Genomic DNA, 13,013 nt, shown 5'->3' on the forward strand with positions numbered 1-13,013 from the left:
CTCCCCATCTGACCTTTACCCCTGACCCCTACCCCCTACCCATCTGATCTTTACCCCTGATCCCTACCCCTCCCCACCTGACTTTTACCCCTCGATCCCTGCCCTCTCCCCACTTGACCTTTACCCCGTGATCCCTGCCCTCTCCCCACCTGACTTTTACCCCTGACCCCTGCCCTCTCCCTACCTGACCTTTACCCCTTGACCCCTGTCCTGTTCCCACTTGACCTCTTACCCATTCCTCTGCCCTATTTCCACCCCGATAACCCCCAGCATCGCCCCACCTGACCTTTACCCCTGACCCTGCCCTCTCCCCACCTGAACTTTACCCCCAGCCCCTGCCCTCACCCCACCTGGCCTGTCCTCCCCCACCTGGCGCAGTGGCAGCCCCTGGGCGCTACTCACCAGTCTCCACTGGACCCGCTTTCACCAGTGCCTGTGCACGCACGGCTGCCTCTGCCTGCATGGCCTCCATTCATTCATTCAATAAACATTTATGGAGCACCTACTATGTACCAGGCGCCGGCTAGGCCCACCCCCCAGCCCTGCCTCCACCAGCTGCTCCTCCTCCAGTGTCCTATGTGGCCGTTCCCTGCCTTCCCACACCCTTAGGGCTGTCCCCAACCGGAGCAGCAGGTCAGGGCCCACGGGAGAAGGGGGCTTGGGGCTGAGAGCTCGCAGAGCTCAGAGGCTCCGGGAGGTGTGGGCAAGCAGGACAGTTGTCCAGGGGCCTAGGTGCTTCCCAGCTCCTGTGTCCACTCAGTCCTCAGCACAAGCTCCAGAGTCAGAGCTATCACTATCCCCACTTTACAGATGAGGAAACTGAGGTCTTCCAACTGCTACTCAGTGACTTCCCCTCCACAGACAGAATCAAGCTCTGGCTCACAAGATGCTGGGGTATCCCGGCAACTTGGGACAAGGATTACATTTTTTGTTGTTAGTTGCCAATGCTGAAAACTTGGGAGATGTTATTTTTTAACCCCTGCTTTCCAGAATCCACTGACAACTCCATAAGCTGCACCTGCCCTGGGTCTGTCAATGCACCCTCATCCTCCACCCTGGCGCTCTGGCATGCAGAGTCCGGGCCCTGGGCCTGCAGAGTGGGGACAACTGAATCGCCACCTGATGGGCCTCCTGTTCTGGGACCCAAGGGGCCCACAATCTCCCTCACCCCACTGCCATCCTGCCTGATCAATGGCTCTGAGTTTTGAGGTCTGGGACACTGACAGCATGGGTCTGTCTTTTTAGGGGTCCCCAATAATAAGCCTGGTGCTTGAGAGTATGTAGGAGGCATCTATGAGTCTGGGGTCCTGAATGCTGCTGAGTCCCAGCCTCTGCGGTCACAATGCTCCATGGTTTTAAGCTCCCCCAAGCTCTGAGGACCCCAAGTCAGGACAGCACCCCCAGAGCCTCTCATACCTGTCTGGCACTCGCCGGGCCTGCTGCTCCTCTGAACCCCTACACTGCCTGCATCACCTGGGGTCTCTGCTGGGTCCGAACAGGAACAGGAAGTCCTGCCTGTGATCTATGCTGCACTTCCGGCCCCCAAAGGCCTGAGGCCTGGCTGCTGAGCACAGCCCACAAGGAAGGGTTCTCAGGGTTCTGGAATAGCCCCTCGCTTCACCACCACCCCTCGACTCGGGGCTCTCCTCACGCTGCCCACGCTCTACTCCCCTACCAGGCCTCAGCACCCTGTACCCTGGAGTCCTGCGGGCCAGGCCCAGAAACCCATCCCAGGGCCACAGCCCAGAAACCTCTGTCTCCTCACCACCTCCAGCCGGGGCCACAAGGGCTCAGCACGGAGGCTGCTGGCCAGTGGGAAACCCTCCCCTCGGCCCTGAGCCTATGAGGCTCTGAAGGGCGGGAGCCACCCCAGTGGAGGCCACAGCTGCAGCTCTGAGAACAAAGAAGCTCTGTCAGGGCCTAGAGGCTGCCTTGGGCCCGGAAACACCTGGGGAGGGCCACCAGTGACCCTGGTGATGGCAAGCTGGGCAGAACCAGGGACCCTGAGCCACGGCAGCTCCCGTGTGCACCAACTCCTGGTGACCAATCCAATGAAACTGGTCCTCCATTATGAGCTCCTGGAAGGGCAGGGGCCACATCCCTTCTAATCCAGGCCGCCCATTTAAATATGCCCTGGCAAGCTGCTTCTTTCCCCTGAGTGTCAGTTTCCTCTCCTGTAAAATGGGCAAGAAGAGCACTAGCTAGAGGGAACAGCCACAGAGCAGGGTCTGGCACATAGTAACTGCTCAATAAAGTCAGCTGCTGCAGATATCCTCATGACCCCGATCCAGGAGCGGGACACATGCCTGGCACATGTAGGGCCTCACTGCCCACGGTTTTAACCATAGCAGTGAGGAAGGCTGAGGCCTGGCCCCAAGAGCACCCCCTCTGGCTCTGCCCCATCTCTGATGTCCAGGCCCTCAAAAGACTGCTCCCGCCCCCTCCTTCAGCCTGTTCCCGGCCTCGGTTTCTCTCCCATTGCCAAAGCACAATGGCTGTTATAATTAACGGATTATCTCAGTGCAACAGCTGTGGTCCTTTGAAAATTAGGTTGAATAACAAGATCCTGATGTATGGTAATTTCTTTTCATCTCTCTCTCTCTCTCCCTTTTTTTCTCCCTCACTTTAGCCTTGTTATGCATGCAAATGTTTTCCCCTCCTTCACAAACACCTTCCTCCTGGAGAGCCTCCTCTTTCTGCGGACAGACTGAGGTGCTGACTTCTGGGAGAAGCCAGGGGCTGGGCCCTCAGCCCCCACTCAAACAACTCCTGGAATTCAGATTCTCTGGCAGACCTAAGCCCAGCCGCCTTCCTCCTAGAAATGCTGTCACCCTGGGCCGAGGACCTGCACCTGGCTCCCCCCACTCCCTGTCTCTACGCGGTGGCCCTCCCCCAGGTCCTAGGCCCAGCTCTCTGGCCTTCTCGAACTTGCTTCCTCCCGAGGCCTCTATGTCAGCCCCAAACTGACCATACTCAAATAGCCATGTCCCCACGGTCCCTGGCTCCTCCCTGACACCTAGAACTCCACCCACCCACCACATCTAGGCCTGGACATCCAGCCTGCTGCCTACCCGCCCCTGCCTGGCTTCTCTCCAGCCCACTGACCCGTCCACCCAGCATCCCATGCCTGAAGGCCTCTGTTCCCACCGTGCCACTGTGCGTGCCCTGGTTCTGCCCCCTTTCTAGCACCTCACCGAGCTGTCTCTGATCCCACAGCCCAACTGCACTTGGCCCCCAGCCTGGATAAGCTTTCTGCACCCTAAGTCTGAGCATGGCGCTCCCAGCGGATCCGGGAAAATTCCAACGCATCCAGAGCCTGCCCACGAGGTCCTGCAGGAGCTGGCACCTGCCTCCCGTCCTGCCCTCATCTGGCTGGGTTCCCACAGCCCCTGGTCTCCCTCCTCACCCCAGGATCCGTAACTGCTGCTTCCCCCAGGGAAGGGCCGGGCACCAGGCCCCCAGCAGATGCTCAATAGATGTGTGTTAATGAGAGAATGGAGAGGTCTGTCCTCCCTGGTACAGATAAAGAAACCGAGGCTCAGAGTACTTCGTGACTTGCACACCACCACACAACTCATCCAAGACAAAGCCAGGCTTTGAACCCAGGTCTGTGACACCAATGCCAGCCCGTCCCACTCCCTGGGGAGGGCCTTGGGTGTCAGCTTCTGCACAGGTCTCAAGGACTTGAACCCTCCAGCTTTGGTCAGAAGAAGAGGAGATAGGCTCCCACCCTACGCTGTCTCTCACTCAAGTTTAACCCTGGCCCAGTAGTGTCTCTCGGGGCCTCAGTCTGTTCATCTGTAAGGTGGGAAGGAGCTCAGGTCCTAGAGAAAGCTGGCCCGGCTAACATTTAGGGATCTTTCTACCTTTTCTACTCAAACCCAATTTTGGCAGGTACACAGGGGTTTGGGGTGGGCAGGATGGGTCAGCTTACACAGAACAGAGACCCCTTCAGCATGAGGGGCTCAGGGCTCACAGCACGACCTGTCTCAGGCCCTGGGGTCTCAATCTTAACACCTCCTCCTCTGAGAAGCCTTCAGAGATGCCGCCTCTGCAGAGTGATGGCCTCCCTGCTGTCCCCACCCCCATGGTGCATGCATGGCCCACGGGGTCCCACAAGGGTCCTAGAAATCATCTCACTCTGCCTTGCCGCCTCCCATTTTATAGGTGGGGAAACTGAGGCACGGACGAGAAAGAGCAGCTCTCCGGTAATGCACTTAAACCCTTCTCTCCGTTCCTCTCTCAGTGCCAAGCACCGAGGTAGCCCCTCGCCTGTCTCCCCACGCCCCTTACCCCCAAGCCCAGAGCTACCTGAGGACGGGACCCCACCTTCCTCTCTGTGCCCCGCCACCCCAGTGCCTAGCCTAAGGCCTGGCGCATAGTAGGCACTCAGTAAATGTCTGTTGAATTGAATTGCGCTCAGGGCGGCCAGTCGTCTCTGCTCTGTAAGAGAAGCATAGAGTTAGTGGAGTTGTTCCCATGGCGACCGGGGCAGGAACCACGCTGGCGGGGTGAGGACTTCCACCTCACCCAAGGACCCCGCGGGCCCTGGGGAGGGGGCTGGGAAGTGGGAGCATTCAGACTTAAATGAGTCCGAGTTGTGCCCCAGCAGGATGGCAGCACAGCAGTGACAAGTCACACTGCCCCTAGGGCCATGCTGCCCTCATCTGTCAAGTGGAGATGACACTCCAGTCCCTCGGCGTGTGAGGACTACGCATGACAAGGACCACAGGAGACGTGAGGAGTGTACACAGTCTACAGGCTCCGCGCCGGCCAGAGCTCTATGCCTGCCAGGCAGGAGATGGGTGGGCATTGCATCCATTCTACAGATGGGGAGACTGAGGCTCCGAGAAGGGGCTGGCTTGCCCATGCCCTCAATCCCGTGCTAAATACAGTCTCCTGCAGCGCTGGAGGGAAGCAAGGCATGACAACAGACCCAGACAAAGACACTGGCCCCCCAAGGGCTGGCCCACGTCTAGCAAAGATTCTACAGGCAAAGGGCCCAGCGTGAGCCCAGGGCTGGGAAGCATAAGGTGAGAAGCCGCGTTCGCCTTCCCCATGGGAGTGAGCTCTGAGTCCACAGCCCCCCGGAACGTTCAAAGCCGACCTCAGATCGCACACTGCAAAGCCTGAGCAGGCCTTGGCGCTAATATAGATCAGTAAGGACTATAAATACATAGGCAGGCGGGACACAGGGCCGGATGGAGGGGCAGGAGAGGCGGGGGGTCCCAACCCAGCCCTGCCCCACAGCCCCCTCCCTCCCAGGCCTCTGTTTCCTGGTCTGTGACAGCAGACTGCACCACAGCCAAGACCGCTAAGACTCTTTATCCGATGACACAGTTTGCACACCTTGGGGGGCCAGGAAGGGTGGGTTCCAGGCCAGGCCAGAAAGCTAGGGAGCAGGAGAGGGAACCCAAAGCAGGCTGGGCCTCCCTGGATCTTCCCAGGACAGTTACACACGGGGCTGGAGCTGCATAGAGAAAGGAAGGGAGACTGAAGCACTCATCCATCCATCCATTCCTTCACTCATGCATTCACTCATCAGCCATTCTAGGAGCACAGACCCAGCAGCCAAATGACCCGGCAGCGGGTGAGGGGTGCACCCTGGGGAGACGGAGCCGGACCTGTCCCCAGCCCCTAGCCCAGCTCGTACCACAGGACACCGGCTTCGCTTCTAGCCTATGCCCAAACCAGGGACTTGTTGAGGATGGGGACGAGGTGCACGCAAACCCACGCTGGAAGCTCAGGCCCCAACCCGGCGTCATGAGCCTCTCCATCCTGTTCTGGAACCAGAGAGATGAGCAGCACCCTCCGAGCAGGAAGGAGGATGCCATGCACAGAGCAGACGAGGGCCAGGAAGGGACCAGAAACACAGCCCACAGGGCCTGGGCCCTGCACACTTAATACACAGCAGTGTGTGGCTGTGCCCATTGGAAGGATGAGCAAACTGAGGCTGAGACAGGACAAGGGATACACCCAAGGACCCCCAGCTAAAGTAGCCCAGCACCCGCAGCTCCTGGATCCCAGACAGCTCCACACACCACAGTTCAGCAGCTCTGAGCACTCAACAAACAACATATACAGGTCTGAGACACCCCAAAGGCTAGGTGCCGGGGTGGGGTCAGCACCCCTGTTTCTCACAAAGCTTCAGTAGAACCTTGAGTGGTAGACAGACCTTCTCTGGTGGAGAAACTAAGGCACCAAGAGGATATCCCGCTTCCGGTCTCAGCCTCAATCCTGTGAGAGCCCTAGCGGGGATACGCCTGCGCTCCACCTTGCTCCCCTTGGAAGGCACAGGCCACGGGTGCAGACCCGGCTCTTGCTAGTGGGCGACCTGGGGGGTGACCGCCCTCCCTGAGCTGCGGTGTCCCCAAGGCCCCTCTCTTTTCCCTCATGCAGCTGCTGCAAGGAGCAAAGTGCAGAGCGATGAGCAACCCCCTTACAAACTGTAAAGCGCTGTCCCTACTCAAGGGAATTCACTTGGTACTGTTGCCCTTCCCTCGGCCCTCTCCAACCACTTCCCTTCCCTCTTTACCCGTGATGATTTCCATCAGACGCGCATACCGAGCCTACCCCTGTGCGAAGGGCTCGTCTCCTGTCATCCCCAGGAAGCAGGAGCCAGGAATTATTTTCATGCTCATCCTACAGATGAGGAAGTGGGAGCTCAGAGGGGTTAAGTGACTTGCTCAGGATCACACAGCGGGGAAGTGAGGGCACTTAGCCACAACACTGTATATTCGCGTGGGTGCCTATTCAGCTCTCTGTGGCCATCAGAGTTCTCTGCTTCGTTTATGTCCTCCTGCTCCAGGTTTACCCAGCATCCCAGATGTATGCAATATTCATATTTCCATCAGCAGCCACTTGCACCCCCTCTCCAAGGCCTCCAGGAGCCCCATTAATCATTCAGACACACCTGCATATTCATTAACTTCCGAATTAATACAGGCCCCCTTATTACTTTGGGCCTGCTGCCTGCATTAAAGACACTTTGACTTCATTCATTATTAAACTCTCCTGATAAATGATCACATTCCTCCTTCACAGAGGGGGGCAGCACCCAGACCCCCAAGTCTACAGGTCTGCTCCCAGCACCAGCTGCTGTGTGACCTCAAGTCAAGCGCTTTCCCTCTCTGGGCTTCCTGCACGTTTACCTGGGAGAATCAAGGTGGCCCTGTCCCATTCTTTGTCCCTTTCCTCTGTGTCTTTCTTGAACTCACATAATCCCTCCGCTTGCCAGGAAGTGGGGGTCTGTTCCCTCTCGTCCTGCCCTCCTCTCCAGCATCCTCCACTGGCGCCTGGTGACCTGGGCCTTGGGTCCTGGCATCAGCCCATCACCTCGAGGACCTCACTGGTCCCTCAGCTACCTGGCTCTGCAGACCATAGTGCCATCCAAATCAAATCAGAGAGGCCAGATCACCCCACGGCCACCCAGGGCCGACTCCAAATGCCACGTAGCAATGACAGAACAACAGTGGCCCCTGGCACTGCTGAGCACATACCTGGCCTAGGCCTCGCACGCCATCCTGTACGCCCTGTCTTTGGAACAACCTCCCTGTACAGACGGAGAAACTGAGGCCGGGGGGCCAAGGTCAGGCCCCCGGGATAGGCTAACGGGCAGCCCAGGTCTCTCCCTGGAACCTGAGTGCCTCCCCTCTCACATGCTCCCCCACCACGGGCCCTGGCCCCACCGAGCGGCTCCTTCCCCAACTACTCCTGTCCAAGCCAGCCCTGCCAGGGAGCGCAGCACACCCCCATTGCCGCTGCAGACACCCCGATCGATCTCCGTTATGCCTGGCTCCCGGAGAGCCCTTGAATGAAGAATCGTCCTGACAACACCCGGGGCTGCTCCTGCCTCCCACCTCCATCCCATACGCAACAGGGCAGCGCCACCTCATCACCAGGGTGCCTGGCTACCCCTCCCAAGGGGGCGGCCCGAGGCGCTGCTCCCCCCTGCGGCTGTGTGACTGTGGGTCCGTGACCAAACCTTCCTGCGCCTCAGCCCGTCGTCTTCACGCTGCTTAGCTGCACCCTGTCTGCCGTCCCTCACCCCCAGTTCTTCCCGACCCCTGTCCAGGCCACAGCCCTGAGGAGCCCAAGCCTGCGACGGCTCCAGCCTGAACAGCAGCATCCACCTCCCCGGGCCTCTGAACCCTGGGCCCTGCCCCACCGGCGCCCTACTGTACACCTGCTGAGGCCCAGGCCCCCAAATCCCTTCCAGAAGCTTCCCTGGCCCCCAGGGTGACGCCAGAGCCTGCTCCAAGCTGTCCCCTGCCCTCCTCCGCCACCCTCCTTGTCAGTTCCTGTCCTTCCCCGACATCAGGCCATGAGCTGGCGCCTGTGTTCCCCACAGCAGCTGGGGCCCAGCTCCCAGTGGGCGTGATCGGAAGCAAAGCCCGAAGAGCTGTGGTGACCGCAGCAGCACGTCAGGGTCACTGTGAGGAAGCATGCGCGCCTTGCCTGGGGTCAGTGCTGCCAACCGTGCACTGGGCCAGCTGCTGCGGCCCCACACACACACACACACACACACTTGGCAGGTAGAAGTCGCCAGGCCCACTTCTCAGATGAGGAGATTGAGACTCCGGAAGACCAAGGGGCCTCCCCAGGACAGGCCTGGGTGTGGGGGGCTGGGAGTCTCTCTCAGTGCCCACCGGCAAAGACCCCGAGGGAAGTCCGGAGCACTCAGCCGACCACACGCCATTCACCCTGCTGACTCCTAACCCTTCCTCGGGCCTGGGAGGTGGGCGCTGTTACGCTGCCCACTTGAGAGATGAAGAAATGGGCCCAGAGCCAGGAAGCCATGTGGCCGAGGACACGCGGGGAAGCAGCGGGCGGGCTGCAACCCTCAAAGCTGCAGCCCTCAGGCTGGCCCCCGCCACCCCTCTGCTCAGCTCCCCTCTCTGGAGTGACGAGCACCTTGAGCTAAGCCTCGGCCACCTCCTCATAATGGGGTAGACAGGACAGCACAGGGGTCACTTGGGATGGCAGTGCCCACACCCATGGCCCGGCTCACACAGCCCCTGCCCTGACACTGCAGCTGCAAAGACACACAAAGCAAGTCGGGGGGCTGCAGGGTGTCACCAAGGGTGGGAGGCGCCGCGCAGAAGCGGACCAGCAAGGGGCAGGGGCCCGACTGCCGCCCCAAGAGTCCCACTCAGCGAAGAAGTGGCCAAGGGGCGCTGACCCCACACACTCTCAGCTGACAATCCCTTTGGGGCAGCTCAGGACCCTGGAGGACCTTTGGCCACGCAAGGGGGTAGGGACCCGAAGGACACTGCAACCTCCCCACCACATGGTCCACAGCTAACCGGCAGCTACCAGCTAACCAGCACCTGGCAGAGACCACAATGACGGGAGCTCGGAAACACATGTGGAACTCAGACAAACGATGGCCAGCACAAACACGCTACAGAGTTCCAGAGATTAAGGGTGCTTTCCTGCGAGGTATTTGTTAAATAAATAACGTCTCTAATTTCTCTTATCGAAAAAAATCCAAATTTGGCCTCGGCATGCTTGTGCGTGCCTGTAATCCCAGCACTCTGCAAGGCTGAGGCAGGAAGACTGCAAGTTCAAGCTCAGCCTGAGCAACTTAGTGACTTAGAAAGACCCTGTCTCAAAATAAACAATAAAAAAAGAATTGGGATGTATGTAGCTCAGTGCAAAGGTCCTGGGTTCAATCCCCAGAACTGCAAAAAAAAAAATTCAAAATTTGCAGATTGGGCTTGCTTAAAGTGAGGTGATGCTCCTGGTTTTCTGAGTGCTTCTGAACTGCACCCTCCACTATAAGTGGAGTCCACAGCTAGCTGCACCCCACCCCAAACCCCCTACACACACTACGGGGCCCGGCTCGCAGGCGGTTTCTCTAAACACTGCCAAAGCAAGTGTGCACGCCCTCAGCGTCTACAAGCTGCAGTGTCACTGGAGCTGCACCCTGGAGCCAGCCACTGTTACACCCTCACAGGCCCTTCAGAGAGGATCAGAGCCATCAGTGTCCTTGGTGCCACCCGCATCCGTGCTGCCCTCCGAGTGACCTCCCGCATGTTCCTGCTGCCCGCGTCTCGGCAGATCCAGGCCGCATCTTCTCACCCAAGCCTAGACCTCCCCGCTCAGTCAAGGCCAAAACAGTGCGCCTGGTTGCTCAGGCCACACAGCCCAACCTCATCCTCAGCTCCTGCCCCTCCCACAGGAAGACGTCTCAAAATAAGAAATAGACCACCCCCGCCGCCAGGTCCTGCCACTTTGGCCTGGGGGACAGGCCACCGCATCACTCCTCTGATTGCTGCCCGTGGTGACTTCTGTCTTTCCCAGCAGCCAGGAGTCTTCCGGAGGGAGGCTCGGGGTTGCCTCTCCTGCTCAGAATCTGTCCCGGGCTCCTGCAGCCCGGGCATGCAAAGCTTCCACAATGTGAACACCAACCAGCTTCTGCCAGATGTCACCTCCTCCAGGAAGCCTTCCCTAAGCCCGGGTCTGGCTTTGCTCCTGCACACTGCCCCCAAGCCCATCAGCTCCAAGTGGCCTCCCATAAAAGGGTCCCTGTTCCCCCTCCTGAGAGCCAGGACAGCCCAGGTGTGACTCCCGGCCCCCAGTGCCCAAGGGAAACCTGGCGCAGGGCAGGCATCCACCGTGTGAGCCCTATTTACAGATGCAGAAACTGAAGCTCCGACTATAGCCTGAGATCGGGATCTCAGTCTTGCTTGTGTCTTCTGTGGCTTCTCATGCTGGACCTGAGAGTCTTCCAGGGCACAGAGGGCTGAGCACCCTGGAGGGCACTGAGGGAGGGCACCGATCCTGGGGTGCTCACCAGCTGGATTCAGACCCTTGCTCTTCGCCCTTCCCAGCTATGCGCCCTTGGGCAGCCCCCCACCACCAGCCAACTTCCTCCATGGCCCCTAGGGATGCTGTTAGATTCCCAGCAGTGGTGCGGCTGAAAGTCCCACCTCATCCTCCCAGCGACCCCAAGAGCAGTCTCCGTACGTTTCCCCGGGTACAGAGAACAAAGCTAAGGCCTCTGGGTCAGGGGCCCTAGCAGGGCCACAGGCAGTCAGAGAAGATGATGAAGGGGGCCCACTGCTCCCTCCGGCTCTGGCCTTCTCTTGGCCCCCTCAGAGGCACCAGGACACAAGGCTGCACCTGGCCTCTCCCAGCCCCAAGCTTCACAGCGACCTCTCCAGCCACCTGTGGCAAAACTCCCTTCCACCCCGCAGAGAGCAAATTCTCCTCCTCCTCAGTTCTGACCCAACACTGCCTGCTCTGGGGAGCACTCCCTGTGCTCCACCCCAGGACAGCTCCCTTGGGCAGCTTCAGCAAGGTCTGAATCCAGCTGGAGGGACCACCACCCCCAACCACTCAACTCAGCCATGTCCTCCGAAGCTGCTTGTGGGGAACCTCCTGAAGCACCAGCTGGCACGTGCATGCCGCCGCCTGCTCCAAGCCTCCAGTACCTCCCCAGTTCCTGGTCCCCACACCTGAGGCCACCCATGAGCTGGCTGGGATCCGACTCTCAAATCTGCCCCCAGCACCCGGCCCCTCCAACCACTCCTCCAACCAAGGCTGTGGGCACACGCAGAGCTGTCCCACACATGCGCACAGCTGCATCCGCTCAGCCCTGGTGCTGGCCCCTCCCTCAACCCCAACCCCACCCACCACCCCAGCCCAAACCCACAAGGCTTGGTTCCCCCTCCCCAATTCTTCAGCTCCTCCCACCCATACTCCATCCGGGAACACGTCCTCCACACCGTGGTTCCTAACGCCCAGCCTGGCCCCTGCTTCTGCAAGAGCCAAGTCCAGGTCCTTTCCTGCAGCCTGGGGTGAGCTAGGCATGTGCTGGACTCTCCTCTCCACCCCAAGTTGCCGCAGGAGCCTGTTGCCCTTCTCTGATCACACCCCTTGACACTTCCCTGTGAGGCTGTTGTGACCTGCAATACCCTCCAGCCCCACTGTCCCCTGGCAAACGCTCCTCCATTCAAAAGACTAAACGATGCCTCCTCCAGGAAGCCCCCCAGCCCATCAAGCACGGGTCACCCTGTGAAGACTGCCACTAAGCCTGCCCTCCCCTGGACCTTCCATCTCAGACCCCTTCATCAGCCCCTCGAGGGCATCCCCCTGAGCTCCACGGGCAGCAGGAGGACCTTTCCCACCTCCAGGAGCCTCCAGTCACCAGGTACCTGAGCAGCTGGCCGCTCTACCAGCCCTCACTCCCTGGGCTGGAGCAAAATCCAGGTCTCTCCATAAAATTGTTCCCTCGCCTGCTCCTCACTCAAGGGAGCCCCACCACCCTCACCACCACCCGCAAGACCACCTTGCTCCCCCTTGGTGAAAGAAACGGAAGAAGGACCTGCATGCAGACTCTCGACCCTCCATCTGCCAGCTCTGCATCCTCAGACTCACACCATCCCAGGGCACAGATATGGAAACTGAGGCACAGAGTGGGGAGATGTGCAGGAGAGACCAGTAATTGCAAATGGAAGGCAGGAGAGCCATGGGGTCCAGGACAGCACTGCCAGGTGGGTGGGGGTCTGCTAAGGATCCTCTAGCTCTTGCCCATCGAAGGCAAAAGGTCCTCAAAGAGCTGAGTCACCCAGCCAAAGAGGCATGGCTCCCTCACCAGCTGGCATCACCCCAGGCAAGCAGTGTGAGCGGCACACAAAGCCAGGAAGTATACACAATCACTGCCCCCGTTTTAAATATGCAGAAACTGAGACTCCGGGTTGAGGCAAGAGGCATCGGGTCCCACCGCTCTTGGGCAGCAAAACTGGTGTGGTCTTTGGGCCGCAGCATCCCGGCCTGTGGCTCCCAGACCCGAAGGAAGTGTGGTCCGTCACTGCCGGGCACACAGTGGACCCTCAGGAGCTGTGCGCGCATCTGGAGCTAAAGCAGCCCTCCCCCAAGATCAGCCCGCCGGAAGCAGTCCTGGTCCCCACCCCCACCCCCGACTGGGGCTACAGGTACGTGAGGTTTCCCAGTAACAGAGCCAGCCCGCAGCCCTCCCTTTAATGCATGCAAACGAGGGGCATAAA

General features: G+C 59.5%; 1 protein-coding gene across 8 annotated transcripts in view; it reads right to left on the reverse strand.

The window, feature by feature from the left end:
• Positions 1-13,013, reverse strand: part of Elfn2 (extracellular leucine-rich repeat and fibronectin type III domain containing 2) — a 56,574-nt gene that overhangs the window by 22,077 nt on the left and 21,484 nt on the right. For 2 of the 8 annotated variants that reach the window (XM_013511683.1, XM_013511682.1), the window contains exon 2: positions 403-4,443. The exons of 4 other annotated variants lie outside the window; for them this stretch is intronic. The gene's annotated coding sequence lies outside the window, so the exon portion shown is untranslated. Of the gene's footprint in view, positions 1-402; positions 4,444-13,013 lie in introns of those variants that run through there. 2 more of the 8 variants (XM_013511684.1, XM_005379201.2) reach the window with 2 other exon arrangements.

The sequence above is a fragment of the Chinchilla lanigera genome, unplaced genomic scaffold (assembly GCF_000276665.1).
Source record: "Chinchilla lanigera isolate Chin_1 unplaced genomic scaffold, ChiLan1.0 scaffold00012, whole genome shotgun sequence".
NCBI classification, from domain to species: Eukaryota; Metazoa; Chordata; class Mammalia; order Rodentia; family Chinchillidae; genus Chinchilla; species Chinchilla lanigera.